This window comes from Leptodactylus fuscus, chromosome 1 (genome assembly GCF_031893055.1).
Source record: "Leptodactylus fuscus isolate aLepFus1 chromosome 1, aLepFus1.hap2, whole genome shotgun sequence".
Taxonomy (NCBI): Eukaryota; Metazoa; Chordata; class Amphibia; order Anura; family Leptodactylidae; genus Leptodactylus; species Leptodactylus fuscus.
This window is the reverse complement of record NC_134265.1, coordinates 6065757-6087038: the sequence shown is the minus strand read 5'-3', so window position 1 is coordinate 6087038 and position 21282 is coordinate 6065757. Positions and strand designations below refer to the sequence as shown.

The window sequence follows — 21282 nt, the reverse complement described above, 5'->3', positions numbered from 1 at the left end:
GGATGAAGATCTGGACAATGTTTTGGCCATAACGATAAAAGACGAGCCCTATGTGAGTGGTGATGAGGAGTGTGAGGAGGACATTCCTACAGGGACCCGCCCAGGTGAGGAGTCACCACTATATAAAGCACAGAAGGGTCACTGATTCTATTCAGACATTGTTTAGACTATTTGTTGTTCCCCGATTCAGGTAAAATACTAATAATACCTGAATATAAATGTGATACCGCTATCGGGGGTAATAAATGTAGTATAGAATAGAACGGACAGCAGGAATATGGACTTGACATCGATGTGAACGAGGCAGATTTCTTCCTCCCCGGCTCTCAGTCCTCGTGAAGGGAAAGAATTTACCAGAATTATATAGCAGATTATTTCAGGTGGCGGAAAAATAATCCTCCAGCTCGATCTTCAGGCAGATTCCACCTCAGAGCTCTATGGAAATAAATGGGAGGTGGAAAATCCGGCCTGGCCAGTAAGGAATCTGATGGAGATTCGGGGGATGATTTGGTAAAGCGGAAAAATTCTTCTTCTGAATTCCTGAAGCAGCTTCTACAAATGTCACTGTGTAAACCTCACCTTAGACCCCAATCACACTATGGAATCCGGACTAGAAGATCTGGTCTGTACATCAGTCACATTTCCCAGCCTGAACTCTGTCCACACACCAGGACTCCCCGTGTCTTAGTGATCTATGGCGCTAGGAGTCCCTGCTTCCTTGTGACTCCACAGACCCTACTACATACTGTATGGGACAGCAGATCCGCGGTGAGTTCAGGCTGGGAAATCCAGCAGATGTGGTTTGGATTCTATTGTGTGTATGGGGTGTAATACAGTAAGATTTATGGCATCCTACAGTATTATTCCACATAAGTGGCCATAGTTAAGCAGCCATGGATTGTGTTCACCTCTACAGTGACCTAGAGCAGTGGTGGCATCTCCTGCCCCGCTTCATTACTAGTCACTATCACTGACCTCCGTCTCAGTACAGTGAATACTAATGAAGTAGGCCGCGCTGCCGTCGTTTGCTGCCTGTGCCACTGACTTCACTTCTTCACACGGTCTGAAGCGTCTCAGGCAGCGGCAGCTCAGTGGGGAATATACTTATAAGGTTATGTTATTCAATAATAGTAACATCAGTTTTCTTCTTCTCAGATGACTGTACCAGGAGCTCAGAGGGACATCTGATATCTAAAGATTATAAAGCAGAAGATCATGGTATCGCACAAGATCCATATGAAGAACATGTCATTACCCCAGATATATCCTCAGCCATTCAGATGAAAGGTCTTTATTCTAATTCATCAAAATATGTTAATCAAAATGAAAGCTACAAAAGGGGTGTTGTAGATCAGAGAACTCACACAGGAGAGAAACCCTATCCATGCCCAGAATGTGGGAAATGTTTTGTCTCTAAATCTCATCTTGTTGTGCATCAAAGAATTCACACAGGGGAGAAGCCATATTCATGCTCAGAATGTGGGAAATGTTTTACTCAGATTTCAAGTCTTCATAAACATCGGAGAGTTCACACAGGGGAGAAGCCTTATTCATGCCCAGAATGTGGGAAATGTTTTAATCAGAAATCAATTCTTGTTGAACATCTGAAAATTCACACAGGAGAGAAGCCTTATTCATGCCCAGAATGTGGGAAATGTTTTACGCAGAAATCAAGTCTTGCGGATCATCAAAAAATTCACAAAGGAGAGAGGCCATATTCATGCACAGAATGTGGGAAACGTTTTACTCAGAAATCAAGTCTTGTTGAACATCAAAAAATTCACAAAGGAGAGAAGCCATATTCATGCCCAGAATGCGGGAAATGTTTCATCGCTAAATCACATCTTGTTTCACATCAGAGAACTCATACAGGGGAAAAGTTGTTTTCTTGCCTAGAATGTGGGAAATGTTTTACTTGGAAATCACAACTTGTTCAACATCAGATGTTTCACACAGGGGAGAAGCCATATTCATGCCAAGAATGTGGTAAAAGTTTTTTGGGTAAATCAAATCTTGTTACACATCAGAGAATTCACACAGGAGAGAAGCCATTTACATGCCCAGACTGTGGGAAATGTTTTACTCAGAAATCAAAACTTGTTGAACATAAAAGAACTCACACAGGGGAGTTTTCATGCCCAGAATGTGGGAAATGTTTTATCTCTAAATCACATCTTGTTACACATCAGAGAATTCACACCGGGGAGAAGCCATTTCCATGCCCAGATTGTGGGAAATGTTTTAGAGTACAATCAAGTCTTGTTTCACATCAGAGAACTCACACAGGGGAGAAGCCATTTCCATGCCCAGATTGCGGGAAATGTTTTATCTCTATAGCACCTCTTGTTGCACATCAGAGAACTCACACAGGGGAGAAGCCATTTCCATGCCCAGAATGTGGGAAATGTTTTACTCAGAAATCAAATGTTGTTGAACATCAAAAAATTCACAAAGGAGAGAAGCCATATTCATGTCCAGAATGTGGTAAATGTTTTACTCAGAAAAGAAATCTTGTTGAACATCAAAAAATTCACAAAAGAGAGAAGCCATATTCGTAACCAGAATGTGGGAAATATTTTACAGTACAATCAAGTCTTGTTACACATCAGATAATTCACATGTAATCTTTGATACTGTATCTGTTGCAGTTGTAAATCTGAGAGGAAGCCTGTAAGATTGTAGAGTTATTGGTAGTAGTCTTGGAAAGATTAAGCTATAGTGTCAGTATTGGATGGAACCTTTTAGTGTATTCATGTAATTCATATTTGGTGTCTAAACGGCCTTTCATTTTGCTTTTTTGCTCCAGTAGGTCCACCAGTGTTTGTTTCACTGTTGCGTTTTTTTTTATTTTTTTTTTATTTTTTTGTAAATCAATTTTTATTGAAATTTTTTTTGAAGTTCTACAGTAATAAAAATTAAGTGAACAAAGATCAGATACAAATGAATACATACTCAAATATGGACTAGAGATTATGTATACCTGCAAGTTGGATAAGACACAAAAGAAAAGCATTCAAGGAGAAATATCCAACCGGGTTATGGCTATGTATTAGTTGGGTAAGGAGTGGGGGGTAAGATGAGAAGAAGTGTGTGGGGGATGGGGGGGAATGTACGTCCAGAATAAGATTAGCAAGAAGAAGAGAGAGAATCCAGAGCCGGGACTCTGAATACAGTTGGTGTACTTGGCAGTGAAGATATCATTGTCGGCAATGTCTGCTATGTCGGTATTTGTCAGAGGAAGTATGAGACTTGTGGTAATGGTTCCAGGGGGTCCAAATTGTTAGATATTTAGTTATATAGATATTTTTCATGTGAGAATCTGCTCCAACTCAGGAGTTCCTCAAATCTCGAAATTTGTTCAACTTTATTAAGCCATTCAGAAATAGAAAGATTAGAGGGTTGACGCCAGTGCATGGGGATCAGAGACTTAGATGCTTCGATAAGGTGTGTTGCTAAGTTGGTCTTCGAGGGGGTGAATTGAGGCTGAGGGGGGGGGGGGGCGAATAAACAAACCAAGGCCGGAGTTAGGGTTAGTCTATCAGGTGTGATAGCTCTGATGACTCTCTGGATTTCCCAGTTGCGTTTATGGGAGGGTTCAGGTGTTAGTATTTTAGTAAGAAGGCATCTTGTTGAATAAAACCATGCCGCTGACACTCTTTACCCTTATACTTTGCCTCAACCGTTTCAGAACATGGTGAAAGTGGGTGGTAGTCGCCCTCGAGACTCTCAAATACAACCGAAACTTACCCCCTCCCAAGGCGAATTGGATAAATTTCTCATGAAAAAACATGGCCTCTCTCAAGTCAAGGCCATGGCCCAGCCTAAACTGGGTCAGGTTGAGGGCCTGGGTCAGGCAGCTGAGGGGGACAGTGAGGACGAGATGCAAACTTCGTCAAGTGACCTACCCCTTACGCGCGGCTATTTCCAACTAGCCTTATCCAACACCCTTTCTCCAATTATGTAAGAACTGGCGGTTATGAGACAAGAAATACGCCAAATAGGGCAGAGAGTTGAGCTTCTGGAATCAACCCAAACTGCATTGACTGAACATGGCTCAGCGACCACTCGGTTTTTCTAGCTGCCAGGACCACTTTAATTCTTTATATAAAGCCCTAGAGGATCAAGAAAATAGGGGAAGGCGCAACAACGTATGGATCAGGGGAATTCCTGAAACAGTACCTAATGAATCGATACCCTCTGCCGTACGTCAGATTTATTCCACTCTCTTGGGCGATGAGAAAGCTACAGCTGCAATAATTGAACGAGCTCACCGGGCACTCAGACCGAAACCACAGCCTTCTGAGCCACCGAGAGACGTGATCTGCCGATTTCTAACCTTCCAAGATACTGAAGCCCTGCTTCTCAAAGCCAGGGACTCCGACCCTATCACATTTGAGAATTCGCAGATTTGTTTGTTCCAAGATCTGTCACCAATGACTCTCCAGAAACGGAGGAAACTAAAACCCCTAACGGATTGGCTACGTCAGCGCAAAATACTTTACAGATGGACATTCCCCTTCGGGATCTCTTTCTTTTACTCCGGCCGGCGGGTTAATATTTCCTCCCTATCTGACCTGAAATCAGCGTGTGAACAGCTCAATTTGCCGCAGTTTGATATCGAGAGTTGGGACATTGTTACTAATATGGACGACTTGCCTCCCCTACCCGCTATACAACCTGGGGAAGAAGTAACGCCTAAGCAACAGCGGTTGAAGAAGAAATCACCCAAAACGACACCCAGGAGGTCTCTCTCGCTTCCCTCCTAATTGCTTGCTATTGTCTCTTTAGTACCTTTAGCATGTTTTGGTGTTTGTTCTTCTCTGGTTTTTCTTTTTTTTTCCTATTTCTCTCCCATTTGTAGGTCCCCCCCCCCCCCCCTTTGCACCCTACATCATGGCTTGAAAAGTCAACAACCACACTACTGATGATCTTGTTTCTACATTGAGACTGGCGATCGGGGAAACTGCCTTCACAGTTTCAAGCTAAGATTTTTGTTTCCTAATTTGGCGAGGCTTATGCCTATTATTGCTCGGTGTTTAAATTTATCCATTATCTTCTCTATTCTGTTGCATTTATCTGTTTGATTATGTCTCCTTTTGTTGATGGCCCCCGAGGGGGTTCCTCTTGATATCCCTCTGATTAAAAGATGGTTATGTATATTTCCAGTCCATTTAAATGTCTTATTTCCCCCATCCTGCCTCCCTCTTCCATCCTAATTATAGTTTTTTCCCGGGACACCGCAGATAGCAGATTGGTCTTTACATCTCTCATTTTGATTCTGGGTTTAGCTACCACCCATCAGTTACATTTCAATATTTATGACAGTGACAATGGCTGCTGAGTTATGTATTTGTTCTGTAAGGAGTTCAGCTCACACGGTTGGGAACAGCAATGACACCCTGCAGACAGATCTTACTCTGATCTAGAGTAAGTTGAGTCACCACATTAGCAGGTCAAAGTCCACACTATACCTGTTGATCTCAGGAGTGTTTTCCTCACACACTCCTTGTGTGTATCAGCCCCATACCTGAGCTTCCTTCCCCAGTAAATAGCCCTAAGGAAGCCTCACCTGTGACTGCCCCGGACTCAGGGCAAAACCCGTGGTGGAGTAAGGGTGTGGACTGGAAGGCTCCCACTACCAACCTGCCCTCCAGTCCAGAAAAGCCAGCCCATAATGTGGAACAAGAGTTCCAGCAGACTATGCTCTGCTAGAACATGATTGCCCTGGCTTTCCTTTATCTCGCCTGGCTGAGGAAACCAGGAGAGATATACACTCCGTCCACCACCTTACCGCACACTTTACCACATGTCCCCCCCCCCCCCCACACTTCTCCAGACCGGAGGTCTGGGCATTTTTACTGAACAGACAGCAGACCCTGGACAATGCATCCGCATTTCCTTGTAATTTCCCCGGTCTATGTTCAAGTTTGAAACAGAAGTTTTGTAAAGAGAGAAACCATCTGGTCACCCTCGCATTTCTCTCCTTATTTTGCTTCATCCAGGCCAGTGGAGCGTGATCTGTCACCAACACAAACTTTCTACCCAGCAGATAATATTTCAGGGACTCCAGGGCCCACTTGATGGCCAGACACTCTCTCTCCACTATGGCATAGCTGGGGTCAGTTTCCTACTCAGGTCCATCACTGGGTGTTCCTCCCCATTTACCACCTGTGACAGGACGGCTCCCAACCCGGTATCCGATGCATCAGTCTGAACCAGAAACTGTTTTCTGAAATCTGGGGACACGAGCACTGGCTGTTCACACAGAGCGGACTTTAGACTCTGAAAAGCCTTCTCTGCCTCTGGAGTCCACTTTACCATGACTGACTTACCGCCCTTTGTTAAGTCCGTCAATGGTGATGCAACAGAAGCAAAATTGGGCACAAACCGGCAGTAGTATCCGGTAATGCCCAGGAAGGCCTTGACCTGTTTTTTCGTTAGCGGTCTAGGCCAATTCTGTATCGCCTCAATCTTATTTATCTAGGGCTTAACCAGTCCTTTACCAATGATGTACCCCAGGTATTTTGCTTCCTCCAGACCCACTGCACACTTCTCAGGGTTTATGGTCAGGCCTGCATCACTGATGGAATCTAGGACGGCCTGTACCTTACAGAGGTGACTTTTCCAATAAGACAAAAAAATGACGACATCGTCCAGGTAGGCAGCCGCATAATCACGATGTGGTCTCAAGATCAGATCCATCAGCCTCTGAAATGTAGCAGGGGCCCCATGTAACCCAAATGGCATCACTACATATTGGAACAGGCCTTCAGGAGTGGAGAATGCCGTCTTTTCTTTTGCCTCATCAGATAATGGTATCTGCCAATAACCCTTTGTAAGGTCAAGTGTTGTGATGTACCGGGCACTCCCCAGCCTCTCAATCAGTTCATCCACTCGGGGCATGGGGTACGCATCAAATTTTGAAACCTCATTTAATTTCCGGAAGTCATTACAGAACCTCCATGTCCCATTGTGCTTTGGGATTAGTACAATGGGGCTTGACCATTCACTGTTTGACTCCTCAATGACTCCTAGTTCAAGCATGCGCTTGACCTCAGAGGATACTGCCACTCTGTGGGCTTCTGGTATCCTGTACGGCTTCAGGCTCACTTTAGTATTGGGCTCAGTTTTAATATGATGTTTTATCAGGTGAGTATGGCCGGGTAGGTCAGAAAACGTGCCTCTGTTGCGCTGCAGGAACTCCTTTACCTCCTGTTTCTGGTGTCCTGACAGGGCCTCTCCTATTCTTACTGGGGGAATGGGCTGTAACCCTTCTTTAACCACAGTCGGGGCAGCTACCAAAGCCTCTCTATCCTTCCATGGCTTGATGAGGTTTATATGTTAAATCTGGAAGGGTTTTCTCCTGCCTGGTTGATGCACTTTGTCATACCTCCCAACTTTTGAAGAACCGAAAGAGGGACAAAATGTGCTGCAAATTTAGCCCCGCCCACTTTTGTGTTGACTCCGCCCACTCAAATTTTTCATGTGCCCGCACACAGTATAATCCTCCTACAGTCACCCGTAAATTATATGTCCCCCCTCTATCTCTCCCCCAGTTTCATATACACCCTTCATCTGCCCCCAGTTTCATGTCCCTCTTCCATCTCTGCCCCCAGATTCATGTCCTCACATCTCTGCCCCCAGATTCATGTCCTCTCCATCTCTGCCCCCAGTGTCATGCCGTCCTCTCCTTCATCTGCCCCCAGATTCACGTTCCACCTCCACATTAAACTTACCTTCTCCTCCGCTCCCTCGCCGCTCTCTGCCCGCCTCTCTCACTGACACATGCGGCTGAAGGAAGGAGCTGACACAGGTCAGCTCCTCGCTTCGCCGCTGCCCGCCTCTCTCCCTGCCACATGTGGCTGAAGCTGCTCGCGTGCTCGCTTCGCCGCTGTGTCTCTCGCTGACACATGCGGCTGAAGCGAGGAGCTGACCTGTGTCAGCTCCTCGCTTCGCCGCTGCTGCCGGCTCCTGGCTTGTACATCGCGTCTACAAGCCAGGAGCCGGCTGCAGCAGCGAAGCGAGGAGCTGACACAGGTCAGCTCCTCGCTTCAGCCGCATGTGTCAGCGAGAGAGAGACGCAGCGGCGAAGCGAGCATGCGAGCAGCTTCAGCCGCATGTGGCAGGGAGAGAGGCGGGCAGCGGCGAAGCGAGGAGCTGACCTGTGTCAGCTCCTTGCTTCAGCCGCATATGTGTTCAACTCAGATTTGCGTCCTCTGGAAGCAGATCTGAGTTGAAATCGGGACATACCTCCCTCCAACCGGGACCGCGGGACATGTCACCCAAATCGTGACTGTCCTGCGGAAATCGGGACGGTTGGGAGGTATGCCTTGTAATTCACCTCACTCACCTTTTCTACAATTTCAGGGACCCTGCCACTTTGCCAGAAACTTACTCTCAACGGTGGGAACTAGAACTAGGACCCGGTCCCCTGGATTAAAGGTCCTCACCCAGGCAGACCTGTTGTAAATTCTGCTCTGGGCCTCCTGAGCTTGTTGCATATGCTCTCTGAAAATGGGCATCACTGTCTCTATTCGGTCCTGCATCTGGGCCACATGTTCAACAACACTTTTATATGGGGTGGCCTCAGTCTCCCAGGTCTCTTTGGCAATATCTAGCAAATCCCTTAGATGCCGGCCATAAACTAACTCAAAGGGGGAGAACCCTGTAGATGCTTGGGGTACCTCCCTGATGGAGAACATAAGATATGGTAACAGACAGTCCCAGTCCCGGCCATCCCTTTCCACTACCTTTTTCAACATGTGTTTGAGGGTTTTATTGAACCTCTCCACTAATCCATCAGTTTGGGGGTGGTACACTGATGTACGGATATGCGCGACTTTAAACAATTTGCATAGTTCTTTCATAACGTTCGACATAAAGGGGGTACCCTGGTCAGTCAGTATCTCTTTGGGAATTCCTGTGCGAGAGAACATGTAAAACAATTCTCAAGCTATATTTTTGGAGGCCATGTTTCTGCCTCTGGGTACCTAGTGGCATAGTCTAACACCACCAGAATGTATTGATGTCCCCTAGCGGATTTGACTAGAGGCCCCACCAGGTCCATTGCAATTCTTTCAAATGGCACCTCAATGATGGGAAGTGGCACCAAAGGGCTATGGTAGTGGGGTGTTGGGGCACTTAATTGGCATGTGGGGCATGACTCACAGTACCTCCTCACCTCTTCATATACCCCAGGCCAAAAAAAATGTTGAAGGACTCTCTCTTGTGTTTTACTAGTCCCCAAATGACCACCTAACACATGATTATGAGCCATATCTAGCACCATGCGACGGTACAGTTTTGGCACCAAATGCTGTTCCACGATTTCATTGTTACACTTGGTGACTCGATACACCAGGTCCCTAGTCATAGCAAAGTGAGGAAATTTGTGGTCAGCTTCGGGATCCTGTGGTACACCATTTATTACCGTGACATTGGCATGTGCAGTACTCAAAGTGGGGTCTCTCGCTTGCTCAGTCCCAAAGTTACCTCGAGACACTCCTAAATCTAGCACCTGCGGCCCTGGTGGGGAAGTTTCTTCTTCTTCCCTGGCTAACACTTGCAGGGGGAACCATTCATCATTGCACACCTCAGGTTCATTCACATTTTTCCCCAAATTAGTATTACTATTTCCAGGGGTCCCTTCACATGAACCATTATTCTCAGAGAAAGGAACAGATTCTGCTGGAGTTACTTCACTGGCAGCAGGAGTGTTACCTTTCTTCCATAATTCCCAAAACAACGGGAAATCATGGCCCAAAATCACCTCATACATGAGCCGTTTTACCACACCGACCTCATAGGTCACAGTCCCAGAGGGAGTTACCAGTGTAACTGAGGCCACAGGGTAAGCTATAATATCCCCATGGATGCAGAACACTTTCACGTGTTTGCCTGGTATATAGTCCCCAGTCACAAGGCTGGCTTTAATCAAAGTCACTGAGCTACCAGAGTCCAGCAGGGCTGTTGCCGAGCGGTCATTAACCCTTAAAATGCATGTATGTGGCTCAGTCCCGGGCATGGCTGCACACACCGGCAATGGGCGGCCACATGTCCCCACTCATAACACCTCCAGCACTGGAGGGTCCTAGGCCTTTTCAACAGGGAGTCCTTTCTAGGACCTGTGGGCCCCTTAGGTTCAAGTTCAGTCTTTGCCCTTGCCCGAGGTCCAGAGCCCTGTTCCCTCTCGCACTTTTCCACACTCCTCCCTTCTTAACCACAGACATCACGGGACAGGCAGTCCTGAGAGGGGATGGTGCCGTGGGAACATCATGGAGGAAGTCCTCGGTCACTATGTACCTTTCCACCAGGTTGACCAGTTGATCAGCAGTCAGCGTTGTAGCTCTGCCGGCAGCGCCCTGAAGAAGCGATCGACGACCACCTTTTCCATGATTTGGGCGGGTGTGCAGAATCCCCTTTCCATTGGCCCCAATCAGATTTTAAATTCCTGGGAGTTCATATCTCTAGTGACCCGTCGAATCTCTACCAACGCAACTATGTCACCTTACTATCTGGAATAGAGAAGCAACTGGCCAACCTTAACTTGTCATTTACTTCCTGGTTAGGGCGCAAAAACCTAATTAAAACTTATATTCTCCCTAAATTGCTATACTTGTTACGTACCTTACCCATATCGCTCCCTATATCCTTTTTCGATAAGGTTAGACGTGTTTTTCCTCTGGAATCGGAAAAGACCCAGAATCAAGTACTCACAGCTGATTCAATCACCTGACAAAGGAGGTATTGGCTTCCCAGACTTATTTACGTACTATAAGGCTCAGCAACTAGAACGCTGGATTCTACTAACATACCGACAATGTGACAACCTTGCAGTCCAACTGGAGCGTGACCTCCTTACTCTTTCTGATAGACTAGCATTATGGGGCATTATTCCCCCACTCCCTACATCTAGCTCCCTTTTGTGTAGTGCAACAGCCACATGGTACTCCCTACAGAAAGTACACCCCCTGTTGTCTAGTTCTAGACCTATGATGCCTTTAGACTTGCTCCTGTTTCTGATAAAGCCGAAAAGGTCTCCATCACAATTACAATCATTCTGGCGTAGATTGAGCTGTCACACTCTGTCCTCCTTTTTTTCGGAGGACTCATCCCCCACAGAATCACAATTGTTATGTAAAACTGGCTTAGTGCTCACTAATTTTTTGCAACGCCTAGATTTTAATTCCACTTGTGCTTCTTATTGTACTAAACTAAAGACAGATGAACCTCTGACCTGGTTTGAATCCTTCTCCAACAAATACCCTGAGACGCGAGGCCCCTGCTCCCATCTATACCGCTTCCTACTTTCTCTTCTAAACACCTCCCGACCTAGCTTCATAGTTCAGTGGGAAAAAGATCTCAACATCACCTTAGATCAAGAGGAGTGCCAACAGATACTCTGACAAGCACAAGGGTTCTCGAGGTGCATCCGCATCCGTGAGAACTCATACAAACTAGCCACGCGTTGGTGCAAAACTCCCGCTTGGCTTCATATGGTGAATCCCTCAATCCCGGATGTTTGCTGGAGGTGCTCAGTGGGAACAGGTGACCTCCTACACATTTGGTGGCACTGCCCCTCTATTGTTCCTTACTGGAACGAGGTTCTTAAAGCAATTGATAAGATTTGTTCGGTATCTATTCCCCGTTCCCCTGAGCATGTCCTTCTATGTCTCCCTCATGAGCAATTCCACCCACGCAAGGGAGATCTGGCCACCTTCCTACTTTCTGCCGCAAAACTTCTCATCCCGCTACATTGGAAGGATACTAACCCCCCCTTCACTGGCCCAATGGGTTCTCAAAGTTTCTGACCTGCCGGTTAGAAGAGTTGGCACATTGGAATACTATGACTAGATCCTCCTTCCTTAAAACGTGGACCCCCTGGCTGTTGGCCAAGGGATCTTTGCTGACGTGCTCTTCATCTGTCACTTAGCTACCGACTTATTGAGTTTTTCCCTTGATTCGTTCCTTTCACGTTACTATGTCACTATGTTCCTATGTTATTTCGCTACTTTATTGACATGTCACCATGTTATTATGTTACTAATCTAGGACGTCACTGTGTCATTTCTCTTCATGGGTTTAAGGTTTTATTACTACATCACTATGTTATTGGATAGCTATACCGTCATTCCACTCTGCTATGTTGTTACAACCTTAGTTTCTCGGTTTCTAACTTATGGTCCCACAACTGTCCATTCCTCCGCTATTTTTAACTCCCCCTGCCTCCCCCCCTCTCCCTCCTCCCCCGGTCCTCTCTCCCCCTCCTTTTTCTCTCCCCTTCTCTTCCTTCACCCTATATACTTGTCCTCCTTTTTTCCCTTGCCCCTTCCTGTTTCCCTCTTCTTTCATCCACCCTTTCCCTTTAATTTGCCATTTGTTCTGGTTCTCCCCCCCCCCCCAAAAAAAAAAAAAAAAAAAATTGTACAATATATGCCTTTATGTTATCTACTTTGTTGTGTTGTGTACTGCATTGTATTTAATAAAAACAGTTTTCAATCAAGGCTCATGTCAGCAGTCTTAGATTTCAGGGCCTGTAAGTGTGACGAAAGGATGGGGAACCTGCCAGAGGTGTTAGCGGAGGACCAAGGGGATTTCTGTACAGTGCTGGAGAATGTGTTGGCTCTATACAAGCAAGAGAGAGAAATATTTTAGGCAAAACAAATTCCCTGTCGTCATACAGCAGCACAAGTGTGCCCCTGTGTTCTGGCATCCCTTAGTGGCCCCTGCACACAGTATTATGTCCCTCAGTGGCCCCTGCAGGAAGCTAGCAGCGGAAGAGCGTGGCGATGCTCCACATTCGGACTATAAGACGCACCCTCATTTTTCCCCCAAATTACAGTCAAAGCGGCCATTTTCTTGTAGCGCGGGCATGCGCAGTCGGCTCTGCCCAGGCCCGATACCTGGCACAGTGAATTCAGAGCCGGAAGACGCCACGGGGACGTTTCACGGAGAAGACTTCTAAAGGTAGGAGAAGAACCAGTGTTGATTGGCTGACTGTATAGCATTCGGCCAATCAACGCTGGTTCTGCATCAAATTTTTCCATTCGAATAGCAAGTAGTATTCGATCGAGTACGAGTATTTCGAATACTGTAGTATTCGATCGAATACCTACTCGATTGAATACTACTCGCTCATCTCTAATAATGTTTGGTTTATATTACAGTGAATTTCTTTAATATAATTAAAATATAGTTTAAAGTGATTATATGTGTATTCAGTTACTGAATTGTGATGTAGGTACAGTATCTTAGAATTGTTAGGGGCACAAGACCCCTGAGTTATGTTGTCGTAGTTCTAATTGATCAGGAACAGGTGACGAGCTCAGGAAACATACAGACAGACAGCAGTGTATCATATCCAGAATGTTTCAGTTTATTAACACAGAAGGGCACGTTTATACTGTATAGCGTCACAGCCAAGCTACAAGGCATTTGTCCTTATTTGGTCATGTTCTTAGTTTCTTACAATTCTTCACAGCACGTAGTTTCTTAGTCAATTCATCATAATAGCCCTTAATATTTTCTTTATGTACAACTTCATAACAGTTTGGATCTAATAGTGTCATTACACATATGGACGTATGTCCGTAATAACCAGGTTGCCTCTTTAATCCGAAGTTTTAGTAATAATTCTCTTATCCTTCTCTAAGTTCCTAAGTCCCATAGTTTCCGTCCTACTCAAATTATTAGGTGTGCTGTATTGACTTAGGGTATCACCAAGTTCCATGATCTGATTAGTCGTAACTCATAGTAAAACATCAATAGCACCATCATCACTGAGAGGTGGAAATTTCTTAGTTGGGAGATGACATTGAGTAAAGGGACCTTCCCCTGAGGGTCTTTGACCTTCATCCCATAAATCATTTAGTACATCCAGGGTTGGTAAATCCTCCTCTGTAATGCTAATTCATTTCCATTTATCTGAGATCTTAAAAAATTTCTTCCATTTTAATTTACGGCAGAATAGATTTAACTCTTTGATCCAAATAAACAGATCAAAATGAGGAGTGGGCACAAATGAAGGGCCCTTCTTCAAGAGTTTTACATTCATCGATAGATAACGATTTTAGCTTTTAGAGACAGAAGACTTTTAAGTAAGTGGCAGAGACCAGGAGGATGATCGCCGGGAGAGAATTTATAGTTGGCAATATGGTGGAACACAAGGAAAAGAACAAGCAGTGGTGGTGATACTGGTCGCACCTTCTCTCAACGCAATACTAATGTGTCTAATCCCTGCTCTGGAGACTTTACCTTTTATAGGACCAGTGAGAAGAGATTGGGAGAAACAATTCAAAAACCAAGAGAGGCGACAGAAGAATAAGAGACAACACAGTGAAGCCACCACCAGTCCGAGGGATAAACACCAGAAAGTATTTCTTGACATGGACATCTCGGGATTATCCAGAGGTTTATCGTTTTGCCCTAATACGTGCATAATATTAGGTAAAGGCGTATGCTGTTGTTAGCTAGTGATGCTGAAGGTCAGGAAGTGTTTCTCGAGATGCCGGAGCTCGAGGTGTCCCGTGACAATTTTGGGACTGCTCAAATGAGATCCTAATCTGGTTCATGCCAGAGGAAACAGAGAAGTGGTAAAAGATGAACCCAGATGGCCCCTTCACTGTATATCCCCCAGACAGATGGCCCCTACACTGTATATCCCCCAGTCAGATGGCCCCTACACTGTATATCCCCCAGTCAAATGGCCTAGTGGAGAGATTGAATAAAACCCTTAAGGACATGTTAAAGAGGGTGGTTAGTAAGGTCGGCACAGATTGGGTTTGCTTACTGTCCTATTTAATGTTTGCAATCCAGGAGGTGGCCCAGTCCCCCACAGGTTTTTCCCCATTTGAGTTGGTGCATGGTAGACACCCACGTGGTCTCCTAGATATAGCCAAGGAAACCTGGGAGCAAGAGTAAACTCCTTACAGGAGTGTAATTGAGCCCATTGCCCTGATGCCGGACAGAATCTCAGCAGTCCTGCCCATTGTGAAGTAACGTATGGAGCGGCCCAAATGGCCCAGAGCCGAGTCTATAACAGAACGGCTAAACTTAGAATCTTTAGTCCAGGTGATCGGGTGTTGGTTCCCGTGGTGGAAAGTACATTTCTGGCCAAATGGCAAGGGCCATATGACATTATTAAAAGAGTGGGGGAAGTAAACTATAAGGTACCAGCGGGGCAAGAGAAAGCCCGAACAAATATACCATATAAATTTGTCTTTATAAGCCTTTGACTGTTTGGATCCGCACCAAGGCTTCTACCGAGCTCCCTTCCCCACAATATACAGATTTTAGCAGCTGATAACTCAATTATTTCTTCTTTCTTTACAGACTGAACCCATTACACCAAGTGATTGCATACTGTACAGACTTGACTTTGAAGAATGGAAATTTATTCTAAAATGCTACTGGAAGTCTGAAAACGCAGTAGAAGTGCAAAGACAATTTAGGAGGAAGTTTAACAAAGAACCACCTACATGAGTTACCATCACTCGAATTAGAGATCAATTTGAAGCTGATGGAACTGTTCAGGACGTCCATAAGAAGCGTTCCGGAAGACCATGTACCTTGACAAGCAGAGCACAGCTCTACTACATACACGTCACACAGTCATCTCTGCTACATACAAGTCACACACACAGCTCTGCTACATACACGTCACACACACAGCACTGCTACATACACATCACACACACAGCTCTGCAACATACACATCACACACACAGCTCTGCAACATACACGTCACACACAGCTCTGCTACATACACATCACACACAGCTCTGCAACATACACGTCACACACAGCTCTGCTACATACACATCACACACACAGCTTTGCTACATACACATCACACAGTCAGTTCTGCTACATACACATCACACACAGCTCTGCTACATACACGTCACACACAGCTCTGCTACATACACGTCACACAGTCAGCTCTGCTACATACACATCACACACACAGCTCTGCTACATACACGTCAAACACAGCTCTGCTACATACACATCACACACACAGCTCTGCTACATACACATCACACACACAGCTCTGCTACATACACATCACACACACAGCTCTGCTACATACACATCACACACACAGCTCTGCTACATACACATCACACACACAGCTCTATTACATACACATCACACACACAGCTTTGCTACATACACGTCACACATACACAAATCAATGGCCCAATGGCAAGGAAGACCACAGTAGCACCGGATCAAATCTCACTCCAAACCCCACCAGAAAAACACACAAATCTTATAAAAGTATTCAGGTTGTGACAGTCTGTCACTCCTTTCTGTTCATGAGAGGGGGAGTTGTCCTCCATTCTAAAGCTTCCTTGTGTCTATATTAGGATAACTCTAAAATGGTGCACCCTAACCACACCCATGTAGAAGAATGAAGTCAGCAGTCTAGAATTAACCCTATATGCCAGGAATAAGATAAAATTATCCTTTAATAGTCCCACAGTGGGGAAATTTCAGTATCTTACAGCAGCCTAGTAATACAGGTACAGGATAATACACAGTAATATAATACAGACGTAGACACACATATGCTGAGAAGAGGAGATATACTAGGAGTCCATAGCAGCTAAGGAACGGAAGAAGAAAGAAGGAAGATTTCATAGTCATCGTCATAATCATTAGTTCTCTGTGCGGAGTGATCTTCGCTTGGTCGCAGTTGGAAGGAAGGACCTGCGATAGTGCTCCTTCTCACACTTGGGGTGAAGCAGACGGTCACTTACAGTGCTGCCAAGTGCCATCAAGGTCCCATACATGGGGTGGGATTTGTTCTCCCACATGGAGGTCACCACGGACAGTATCCTTCTGTCACCCACCACCTGTACTGGGTCCAAGGGACTCCCCAGGACAGAGCTGGCCCTTCTGATCAGCCTGTCAAGTCTGAATATTGTAATATCATAATATTTAACAACGTTACACACAGACAGCTCCACTACATACACCTACATGTTGCCACACTAGGAGACCTGAATCAGCAAAGCACTGATCGCTGGTTCAGCACTATACACGTGTATTGCAGGCTATAGTGGAAGTCACTATATGCAGATGCAGGCTGACTTCCTCAGTTCTGGACAGGAGCAACCAGGTGCTGGGGGGCTACTAACAGCCCGGGGTCACTGGCCAGACCCCGAGCTGCAGAAGATGCATATCGGCACCCTCCCCCTCATCTTGAGGGTTAAGGAGCAGAGTGTAAGTTATCGCCAACACCCGCTCCCAATGGTGCCTGCGGAATTCAGTATCACTAGCAAATAATTAAGATGCTGCAGTCGCTATTGACCATGGGATCTTAAGGGTTAAACAGTGGGGATCAGAGTTATCAACGTCCTGGATGTTGTAACGGAAGCCTGGCTGTCAGATACAGCTGTGCTACCATGATCATCGTACGGGCTCTGCTTCTGAGCCCGCTCAACCACAATCACATACGGGGAGATGCAGTAACTACCTACATTTGCCCGCACACATGTATGTAAGAATGCATGAAGGGGTTAAAGAAAAATAAATAATTAACCTAAAAAAAAACCTGTGAATATAAGTTCCTTCTTACAAACCTAGACGGGTCAATGATTTCAGGTTAAAAATCCACTTACAATTTGCTTCTCCTGTTTGTGAACACGCTGATGTTTAACAAGAACTGAATTATTAGTAAAACATTTCCCACATTCTGGGCATAAAAATGGCTTCTCTCCTGTGTGAGTTCTTTGATGCTTAACAAGGTCAGATTTCTGAGTAAAACACTTCACACATTCTGGACATGAATATGGCTTCTCTCCTGTGTGAGTTCTTTGATGCTTAACAAGGTCAGATTTCTGAGTAAAACACTTCACACATTCTGGACATGAATATGGCTTCTCTCCTGTGTGAGTTCTTTGATGCTTAACAAGGTCTGATTTTTGAGCATAACATTTTCCACATTCTAGACATGAATATGGCTTCTCTCCTGTGTGAATTATTTGATGCTTAACAAAACCTGATTTCCAAGTAAAACATTTCCCACAGTCTAGGCATGAAAATGGCTTCTCTCCTGTGTGAACTCTTTGATGATTAACAAGGTCTGATTTCTGAACATAACATTTCCCACATTCTGAGCAAGAATAAGACTTCTCTCCTGTGTGAGTTCTTTGATGATTAACAAGGTCAGATTTCTGAGCATAACATTTCCCGCATTCTGGACATGAATATGGCTTCTCTCCTGTGTGAATTATTTGATGCTTAACAAAACCTGATTTCCAAGTAAAACATTTCCCACAGTCTAGGCATGAAAATGGCTTCTCTCCTGTGTGAACTCTTTGATGATTAACAAGGTCTGATTTCTGAACATAACATTTCCCACATTCTGAGCAAGAATAAGACTTCTCTCCTGTGTGAATTCTTTGATGATTAACAATGTCTGATTTCTGAGCAAAACATTTCCCACATTCTGAGCAAGAATATGGCTTCTCTCCTGTGTGAATGCTTTGATGCTCAACAAGGCCTGATTTCTGAGCAAAACATTTCCCACATTCTGAGCAAAAATATGGCTTCTCTCCTGTGTGAATTCTTTGATGCCTAACAAGGCCTGATTTCTGAGCAAAACATTTCCCACATTCTGAACAATAATATGGCTTCTCTCCTGTGTGAGTTCTCTGATGTATAACACCACATCTGCAGCTTTTATTTTGCTTAATAGACTGTGATGAATTAGAAGAAAGATCTTTCTCCAGAGGGGCTGCGGATATATCTGAGGTCATGACATGTTCTTCATATGGATCTTGTGTGATACCATGATCCATTGCTTTATGATCTGTAGATATCAGATGTCCCTCTGAGCTCCTGGTACAGTCATCTGACAAGAAGAAAACTGATGTTACTATTATTGAATAACATAACCTTATAAGTATATTCCCCACTGAGCTGCCGCTGCCTGAGACGCTTCAGACCGTGTGAAGAAGTGAAGTCAGTGGCACAGGCAGCAAACGACGGCAGCGCGGCCTACTTCATTAGTATTCACTGTGCTGAGACGGAGGTCAGTGATAGTGACTAGTAATGAAGCGGGGCAGGAGACGCCACCACTGCTCTAGGTCACTGTAGAGGTGAACACAATCCATGGCTGCTTAACTATGGCCACTTATGTGGAATAATACTGTAGGATGCCATAAATCTTACTGTATTACACCCCATACACACAATAGAATCCAAACCACATCTGCTGGATTTCCCAGCCTGAACTCACCGCGGATCTGCTGTCCCATACAGTATGTAGTAGGGTCTGTGGAGTCACAAGGAAGCAGGGACTCCTAGCGTCATAGATCACTAAGATACGGGGAGTCCTGGTGTGTGGACAGAGTTCAGGCTGGGAAATGTGACTGATGTACAGACCAGATTTTCTAGTCCGGATTCCATAGTGTGATTGGGGTCTAAGGTGAGGATTACACAGTGACATTTGTAGAAGCTGCTTCAGGAATTCAGAAGAAGAATTTTTCCGCTTTACCAAATCAGCCCCCGAATCTCCATCAGATTCCTTACTGGCCAGGCCGGATTTTCCACCTCCCATTTATTTCCATAGAGCTCTGAGGTGGAATCTGCCTGAAGATCGAGCAGGAGGATTATTTTTCCGCTACCTGAAATAATCTGCTATATAATTCTGGTAAATTCTTTCCCTTCACGAGGACTGACAGCCGGTGAGGAAGAAATTTGCCTCGTTCACATCGATGTCAAGTCCATATTCCTGCTGTCCGTTCTATTCTATACTACATTTATTACCCCCTATAGCGGTATCACATTTATATTCAGGTATTATTAGTATTTTACCTGAATCGGGGAACAACAAATAGTCTAAACAATGTCTGAATAGAATCAGTGACCCTTCTGTGCTTTATATAGTGGTGACTCCTCACCTGGGCGGGTCCCTGTAGGAATGTCCTCCTCACACTCCTCATCACCACTCACATAGGACTCTTCCTGTATTCTCATAGATATAGCATTCATGTCGCTCACATCTTTATCCTGATGGAAAATCTGGGAAACAAATAATGTAAAAGTCACCGGACAAATGGGGAAGTCACAGAGAATGTTCTAGATCATTAATCCGCATGAAGATGAAAGATGTCCTGACAGTAGCTGCAGGTCTGTGAGAAGCCGGATAAACATATTAGATGGCGGCTCAATGACACCGCCCATGTATATAACCATATAATACTGCTGGATACAACAAGACTGACCACAAGGACTTCACAGCCCGTCTACACATCATAGGGAATATCTCCATCTACCTGATCATCCTGTGGAAGAAGAGGACTGGGACATCTCTCCGGTGTTGTCCTCTTACTGGATCTACCTGTAGGAAACACAGACAGGGACTGAATTCATTCTGTACATACAAATAATGGAAGTCCATGTGTATATAGTCATGTCTATTACCTGCTGATGTGAGGGGCTGCTGGTCCTCCATCATCACCTCCTTGTACAGATCCTTGTGTCCTTCTAAATACTCCCACTCCTCCATGGAGAAATAGACAGCGACATCCTGACACCTTATAGGAACCTGACAACACAATGATACAGTCATCACCCCGACCCCTCCAGTTACTGTATAATGTCCCAGCATTCCCAGCAGTGTCACCTCTCCAGTCAGCAGCTCCAGCATCTTGTGGGTGAGTTCTAGGATCTTCTGTCCATTGATCTCCTCCTGTATCAGGGGGTGAGGTGGAGGCCCTGGGAATGGGCTCAGGGTTCCTCCATATCCATCATACACAGGAGCCTGACAGCGCCCACTAGAGGTCTTCTTCACTACTGTGTAATCCTAGTTATGGGGAGACACATTATTAAATCTCACTACATACATGTCCAGAGTCCATCACCTCTCCAGTCATATCATCTGTTATTACTATAGATAAGAATGATGTCATGATGACATCATCAGAATCTCTCACCTCTCCAGTAAGCTGGTAGATGATCTCTAGGGTGAGATTTAATAGACTTTCCGCCATCTTGTTCCTGTCTCTTTCCATCCTTGATGGATCAATCAGGAATATTCTCTTCTATAGAAGATACTGAGAGGATTCTATATTGTAGGAACCTGAATGGAGAGAAGATGAGACAATATATAATACATAGTATCGCTGTCATGTACGGACTGTGGATGTGACTTTAAATGGTTATTTCTCTTGACTCATTCAACAGAGCATGAATCACACTGAGCCCAGTCCATGCCCCCCAGATACACACTGCCACCACCTACTGATTCGGGTTAGAAGGTATCCAACC

General features: G+C 45.1%; 1 pseudogene; it reads left to right on the top strand.

Annotated features, from left to right (window-relative positions):
• LOC142191071 (uncharacterized) overlaps positions 1-21282 on the top strand; it is a 136522-nt pseudogene that overhangs the window by 49823 nt on the left and 65417 nt on the right.